This window comes from Diplotaxodon limnothrissa, linkage group LG8 (genome assembly GCF_057381915.1).
Source record: "Diplotaxodon limnothrissa isolate DT_005_m linkage group LG8, D_limnothrissa_male_GT1.1, whole genome shotgun sequence".
In the NCBI taxonomy this organism is placed as follows: domain Eukaryota; kingdom Metazoa; phylum Chordata; class Actinopteri; order Cichliformes; family Cichlidae; genus Diplotaxodon; species Diplotaxodon limnothrissa.
In genome coordinates, this window is record NC_140603.1 from 15,806,741 (window position 1) to 15,815,034 (window position 8,294).

The window sequence follows — 8,294 nt, forward strand, 5'->3', positions numbered from 1 at the left end:
GGGAGACGCGGAGAAAAGCAAACAGGGGAAAATAAACAGGCTGTTATTTCTATTTGAAGGACTGGTAGAAACATATAAAAGATTTGCAGAAAAGCAGTTACTTTCTGAATTTACAGATCAATTTACAAGTACTGCTAACACAAAATGCTGTGGGAAGCATTTCCAACCCATAAAAATTAATTTAATTGATAGAAAATAAATTCAGCCTTACAGTTTTTCTGATATCGTCTACATGAATTTGTAATCTGACTCAAAACTTCCAGTACTAGTAGTGCTCTTTAAAAAAAGAAAAGAAATCACACTTTATCTTTCGTCGGGAGCAACACCATGGACTTGATATTCAGTGCTACGTTATTGTCAGGTAAGACAACTTTGTACCTTCTGATTTTGTTTTTCATTTTCTATTTATGAATTACAGCAACCTATGAAAAATGGACTGACCTGGGCCGGTTCTAGACAGGCATATATGAGGGGGCAAACAGAAATGTAGCAATGTGCATATTGTGGCAATGGAGGAGGGAAAGGGGTGGGGTGCTGTGGATAACTGTTTTTGTCATGTAATTGGATTGGCTGTCCCACCTAAAGGCTAAGCTTCTCCTGGTCTAGTTCTTAGGGTCACTGAGGCATGCAAACCCCCTGACCACATTAAGGTGGCTATCCCTCAGGGGGAAAACTGAAAAATAAAACAGCAAAAAATAAAATATTTCTCATCAGATTATAAAAGCTAAAAACATGACAGTTACCTTAATTGGATGGCCTGTATCAAATATATTCGAACCCAACAATAACACTTCTCACTATTGCCAATATTAACAAAACTAAAAGGGTAGGAAAATAGAATAATAAAAAAAAAAGAACACCAAATATCCATCAGGATCTTTACAACCAACAACATAAACTTTATCTTAATTGGATGGCCCAAATCTCAAATTAATTGGCAAGATTAAGTAAGAATAAAATGAGACTTCTCAATATAGCCAATATTTACAAAACTAAAAAGAGTTTGCATAGTAATAAAACACACACACACAATTCACCATGTCTCTTCCTACAACACTCAAACTAATTTGTAGAACACAACGGATTCAGAACAGAACATATTAACTTTTTTTGTCTTTTTTTTTTTTTTTTTTTTTTTTTGTTACAACAAACAGAACTCTGTGTTTGCAACTAAACACTCTCCTTTCTCCTCAATCCGCTCTACAATAACAGTCTCCTGTTTCTCTTTCCAAAAACTTTCATCCATATCCAAGTTATTCATTATGAACTTCTATTGGGCCAAGATCACCAAATTTCTCTTTCTTTTATGTAACATGGTGTGACGATAGGGGTTAAGACCTATGACAAAGTGGAGAAGGAACTCTCATACGATGCTGAAGACACACCAATTAGCAGGACTGTTACAAACAATTTTCAATATTCTTATGTGAAAATCTAGTTTCCATTCTTGAAAGTCCCTGTCAAGGATGTTGAGCAGGGATCTTTTCAGAGACTGATGGGGAGAATCACCAGAGTCTGTTTGGTCCAAAGTTGAGAGCGCAACACTTTGTTTGTTCATTGTTTTCCTTCTCTTTGTTGGATGTGACTCCTCCTCAGCAGGAGATGACACCCCCCAGCAGTCATCCTCACAGATGTTTTTTAAGGAGTCAAGTGCTGCACTAACAACCTCAGAAGCACTGCACAGATCAATTCACTGACACTATAGAATAGCATTTGCTGGTTTTAAGACACCGTGCACCCACAGTACGAACTTTCCAATCTCAAAGAATTGATGCCTCTTAATTTGGCATAACAGGCCTGATGCCTCGGTGCACAGGTCAACGGCAGCATTATCATCCTCTGTCATCTCATACAGGATACTAAGGATTTCTTCTTGATTTTCCACAGTGCACCTTGTCACCACATAGTGGCTTGACCATCTGATCTCAAGCAGCCTTTTTAGACAAGGTGCATCATGTTTATTGAGCACATAGTGGTGGTGAAAAAAGTTGTAGAGTGAACTAGAAAGATTAAAAAATCTTTTTGCACATGGCTCACTCTAATGGCATGCACAACCACTAAGTGCAGTTGGTTGTTGTAGCAGTGGATGTATGGGACATATTTGTCAATCCTCTCAAAGCGTGTACACCACATTTAATCCTACTCCTTACAGAAGCCCCATCATAAAACTGGCAAAGTATACTGTCAGCATTGTAGTGTTGAAATCTCCCAATTCTTTGAATCTTTGGGCTGAAGGAAGGACAATACTCGGTGTATTTATGCTCAATCAACAATCATTTATTTCCATACAATTCAACACAAAGAGCATTAGAACCATCATGATGGGGAGACCTGCCTGAAGAGGGTCACAGCAAGTCTCAAAATGGTGACGGTTTACACAGCTTCTTATACCCTCTAACGGCCCCCACCTAATCGTAAAAGACCAAACATTAACATTCTTTCTCTCTTACGGCGCCTGAGTTATGACCTCGGCAGTTGTTTCTCTGCTTTCTGTAAGGTGGGGGTGTGGAATGTGGTCTGTCTATCTCCCCTGTCTTAGACACAGAGTCTCCTGCTTACAACCTTCTTTTCATGATTCAACAATTAAGCATGTAATACATTCACAGCAGATCAAGGATACAGAGTGATGCACACTTATCTAATAAACTAATAAGTGAATATGTTCTTTTAACTTAAAAGTATAATGAGAACTAAACTACATACAGATCACACACTCTATATTAAAGGGTATAATATGATCTACAGCAGTATTCTAATTCAACTACTTTGATTACATATATAAGGTAACATATAATAACAGAATAATCTGATAGTAGCCAGCATCAGAAAGATGTAACAGTATCTCAGAGGTGATGTACTTTGCATTAAGTTGTTGCAAGTCAAGCAACCCAGTAAGATGCTCCTCTGGCATGGAATTCCCGATGAACCGTATTATCACAGACACATTTTCCACATTGAACCTATCCCTGGTCCCATCACTTTTGAGGCAAAAGCTTCTCATCCTTCTCTAAGGTATATTCCATCAGTTGTAGAAAAATACCTGAAGCAATGTCATCATCATTACCCGCTGCATCATGTCTCAAGGTTGGGTGGCTGTAGCTCAGGTGGCAGAGCAGGTCAGCCACTAATCAGAAGATCGGTGGTTCGATCCCAGGTTGCCTCCTGTCAAGTATCCTTGGGCAAGATACTAACCCCATGTTTGCCTACTGGTGGTAGTCAGAAGGCCCGGTGGCGCCAGTGTCCGGCAGCCTCTCCTCTGTCAGCGTGCCCCAGGGCAGCTGTGGCTACAATGTAGCTTGCCATTGCCAGTGTGTGTGTGTGTGTGTGTGAATGACTGAATGAAGTGTAAAGCGCTTTGGGGTCCTTAGGGACTGAGTAAAGCGCCATACAAATGCAGGCCATTTACCATTCAGGAGTACCGCGAAGCCCCAACTCCTTTACACAGAGAAATATATAGCACTACCAATACTCTTGACATAGCAATGTTTTTTTCACATTGTGTTTTACCAACCAACATTGAATCCACAGTCACCCCTGTGGCCTCTCTGTTTTTATGCTCAGTCCAGATAGCTGAAGCATGCACATGGTTGTGGCTGGACACATGCCTCTGTAGCCCCTTGTCTCGACCAGGTGCTGTTTTCCATTTGTTACAACCAGTTATGGTAAAAACTACATCCTTCTCATTAACAGTGCTGCTCAGTATTGTGGTGTGTTGCAATTTAAGTCACTGGGTAGCTGAGCAAGTTGCTTTGGGACAGCAATTGTTGGCAGAGGTACAGGAGAAGCAGCACCTGTTGATGCCACAGGAGCAGACATGCTAGCTGTTGTCTCTGATGTACCAGCAACAGCGTCATTGCTACTGGTATTGGTACAGGCAGGAGCAGCACAGAATTTTTTAAATGCTTGGAAAAAATAATGTATCTCACTTTCTTTTTCACTCACTCCCTTTGTGAGCTGCTGGAAGCTGGGGTGAAACGTGAAGAAGCTTTACTAAAATCACTGTGATTACATCAGTATGTGAAATGAGAAAACTGTTGAGTGCAGAGTTGAAAACTGGGGCAGGGCTTTGTGTCGCGGACACAGACACAGGCCCTTCAGTCAACTCTGTGCAGCAGACAGGCTCACAGAAAGATACACTGCTCTACTAGACTGAAACTGTGAAAACAACAATGGAATCGTTGACTGTATAAATATGTTTGTATTTTTTAGTTGTTAATTATCTCACGAGATAATAAGTGATTTTTACGACAGAGGTTTGCTGCTTCATTTTGCTCTGCCCTACCTGCTGAGAAACCTGACACCAGGTCATTTGCATACTAACAGTGATTGGATGTTTAGCTGGGAGGAGGGTGAGTAGGGGTTCTCTGCTGAGGGTTGTGCGAGTTTGCGCACCAACAGAGCACAGAGGGAAAGAGTGGACGAGATGTGAAACTAGGGCTGCACGATTTTGCATAAAATGAGAATCACAATTTTTTTGCTTAGAATTGAGATCACGATTCTCTCACAATTTTCTTTTCCAATATAAATATTTCTTGCACTTATTAACTGCACATCAACTTCGTAACAGTTGAGACTGAACATAAAAACAATAAATAAACATAAAAACAACAAATGTCTCACGTTTTGTTGTTGCCGCAAAACGTTGTACTGCTTGAAATTCCGTCTCCGCCGTTGCTCAACACTGTGTGTATAGAGCAGGTAGTGCAACATTTTTAAAATAGTTGTGGGACGGCACTGTGTAGCGTTTGTCTAGGATGTTGATCATTCTCCTAAATCCCTCGTTTTGCACAGTGTTGATGGGAGCCATATCTTTGGTCAGGTGATAAGTAATGGCCTCCGTAATTTCTTTGTGCCTGCAGGAGGTCGACAGGTATGGGGAAGTGCTGTATAACGTTCCCGTTATTAATGTTTGGGTGGCTGACGGGGACGGAGTTTCTCCTGTCACTTTCTTGGCCTTTACAGCTTCGTCATATTGCACTTTATGGTGACGTTTGAGGTGGTTATACAGATTTGTAGTGTTACCTTGCGGTGCTGCTACTATGGCAAGGGATAGCTTAGTAGGTAGTAGGTAGAGTGGTGGCCCCATGATCGGAAGGTCGGGGGTTCAACTCCACTGAACGGCTACCCTGAGGTACCCCTGAGCAAGGTACCGTCCCTACACACTGCTCCCCGGGCGCTGCATTGGTGGCTGCCCACTGCTTCACTGGGTGAATGGGTTAAATGCAGAGGAACTATTTCCCTATGGGGACTAACACACACACACACACACACACACACACACACACAAAACACAGCTTGCAAATGATATTTTTTTTGACTCTCATCGTCTTCTTTGAAGGCAAAAAACTTCCACACGGAGGAATGAGAACCTTTTCTTGGAAGTAATTTTACAGTGGGGTTGTCATTCTCACCGGTATCAGGAAACGTTTTCTCTGCGCTCATTGTGTTTTCTCCCCTCGGGCAGTTTCACGTGCTCTAAGTTTTTTTTGTTTTTTGTTTTTTTTTTCCCTGCCAGATGGCTTCTGTATCACGTGGTATAAGGCTCCACCCTTGTCATTTGTTGAGCAGGAAGCGTGAGCGCTTGTTTTCATGCAGATTATGTCCCGGATCAAAATGCGGTACAATTAATCGTGCAGCCCTATGTGAAACCATCTCATTTGTGCCTTTTCTAGTGGATTTTTCAGCTACTGTAGTAAATCTTGTCCATATTCATGTTTGTGGGTAATCTATTTTATTTCTTATTTTGTTATTTATTAAGTTTGATTTAAGGGGTAGGACATTTGTTTAAGGGGGCATATTGTCACGGTTCTGGGTCCGTTGGACCCAGTATTTTGAGTTTCTTATGTTTTGGTTTATTTTGCATTATGGATTAGTTATTTTCTGGTGATACTGTTTTGATTACAATTATATTCTGATTCTTTAGTTATCTGATGATGTTGATGATGATTATTTCTGGTTTAGGTTTTGTTATCTTGCCCTTATGTTTGGTTTAGGTTGCCTGTGCTTAGTCTTCTCTGCCCGTATGTCCCTCTGTTTGTCCATGACGTCATTATGCCTGTTTACGAGTCTGTCTCTGTCTGGCGTGTGCTTCCTGTCTTATTTTGTAGGTCTGTGTCCTTTGTCAGTGCGTTCAGCTTTGTGCTCTCCCTGTCTCGTCAGTGTAATCTACGTCAGCCGTGTCTCCCAGCTGTTTCCTCTTTGCTCCGTTCACCTCTTGTATTTAGTGTCTGTGTCTTCCCCTACTCGGTGTCGCATCGTTAACGTCTGTTCACCCTCATGCCGTGTGTGGATCTCCCTGTGTCTCTCTGTGAATTCTTAGTTTGTAGTTTTCCCAGTTTAGTTTTGTATTTCCTATGTTCTGCCTCTTCAGCAATAAAGCTGCCTTTTGAGTTTATTCCCTCGTGCCTGTGAGTCCTGCATTTTGGGTCCTACTCCTGCCTGCCACACAGCCGACCATGACAGAACGATGCGACCATTTCCTGGACCCAGCGGATTCATCCCGGGAACATGACCTCTCCCGCATCCACCGCCTGATCGAGCGGGTCTCCCACGCTAAGGACGCTAAGACTATGGCAGTTGGGATTAACGCTATAGAAGCGATCCTGGAGGGGAGTCCTCATTTGCGCACACTAAGGGGATTTAGGGGCTTCATAGACCAGCTGCATGAAGCCCAGGAGGTGCTACAGGCTCGGGAGCTTGCAGCTTTTGTCCGCGCCCAGTATTCTTCGCCGAAGCCGTCGCATCGGCAGCAGCCGCAACACAAGGAGCTCTCCGCGGAGTCGGCCGCCGTACAGCAGCAATTGCAACAGAGGAAAGGCGTTTCCGCACCGCGGCCACAGAGCTCCACTTCTTGCCGCTCAGGGCTTAGTTCACCTGCCTCCTGCTTGGCGGCGATGTGGTCGCAGGACGAGGACGAGGACGTCTTTTCTCCATCGTCACCAGTTTCTCCTGTCGCCTCAGCCCCTGCCGCCAGGAGGAAGCGGCGCCACCGCCGTCATTCCTCACTACAACCGGAGCCCAATCACTCGTCAGAACAGCAGGCAATGAGTAGTGAGGTGAAGGCGGTTTGTTCCATGGACGTTCACCCCGGCCCAGTAGAAAGAAAAGACTCCCTGACTCATTATGTTGATGCCTTTTCCGCTGAAGAACCAGAATGTATGGGCAAAACTCTGATTGTGCACCCTCTGTTGGAGCCTGCTAAGAACTTTTCTGTCGATACAGAGTTAACCCCGGACAGTTTGAATTCGGTTCTGACATGTACTGCTGAATCTGTGAATGGCGCTGTGGGTTCGCAACCCAAGAATGGGGAGGGGGACTTAACGGGCTGTTTCTGCCCTGTTCTCTTAGAGCAGAGAAGCCTAAGCAGAACTGTTTCTTCTGAACTCCTTCAGCTAGTTAAACCGAGCCCTAGAGGCTCAGGGGAGCCTATACCACCCCCTGCATCACGCTCACCACAAACACCTCCTCAACCGTTAGCCCGTTCAGCAGCCCAGCTAGCTGTTCAGCTGCCCTCAGCTCAGTCAGCTGCCCAGTTAGCCACTCCGTTACCCGCAGCTCAATCATCTGCTCCTTCACTAGTTTCATTCTCCCCACAAGGGTCACTTCAGTCTTTCTCAACCCAGTCTCCTGCTGAGCAGCCATCTTTTCTCACTCGTATTAAGCAGGAAAACATGCTCAACAGGACTGTTTTCGTTCCTCGAAAGCTGGCCCGATTAGAGACATTTACTACCTCCAGGGCCTCCCCAGAGTCCGAGTTTCAACCCGCAGTTGACTCTGGACCCCTGGGGGCTAAGGAGTCAGCCGATGACTGCACCCAATTGTTGCCTCCTGAGCCTAACCTATGTGTTGCTCAGCCCCAGTCGGCATCAACGCTGCCAGAGGCCCGTGTGCCTGCTGGTCCTGTTCTGTCCCTGCCGGAGGCCCGTGTGCCTGCTGGTCCTGTTCTGTCCCTGCCGGAGGCCCGTGTGCCTGCTGGTTCTGTTGTGTTCCTGCCGGAGGTCTCCGCACCTGCTGGTTCCGTTCTGTGTGTGCCAGGGGCTCCAGTGCCCACTGGTTCTGAGACTGTTTTTGCTGGGGGGCCCGAGGAGCCCGTCCAGCCTCCTTCCTCGTCAGCTGGGGGGCCCGAGGAGCCCGTCCAGCCTCCTTCCTCGTCAGCTGGGGGGCCCGAGGAGCCCGTCCAGCCACCAGCTGCTCCACCTGCAGCCTCTGTGTCTCCACCCACGCCAGCTGCAGCCTCTGTGTCATCCTCCACGCCGTTGCCTGGTCCGGATTCAGCATCCTCAGCGTCGCCTGGT

At 45.2% G+C, this 8,294-nt stretch overlaps 1 pseudogene; it reads right to left on the reverse strand.

Moving 5' to 3' along the window:
* Positions 1-1,400: 1,400 nt before the first annotated feature.
* Positions 1,401-5,086, reverse strand: LOC146626598 (uncharacterized; annotated as a pseudogene).
* Between the last annotated feature and the right edge of the window lie 3,208 nt (positions 5,087-8,294).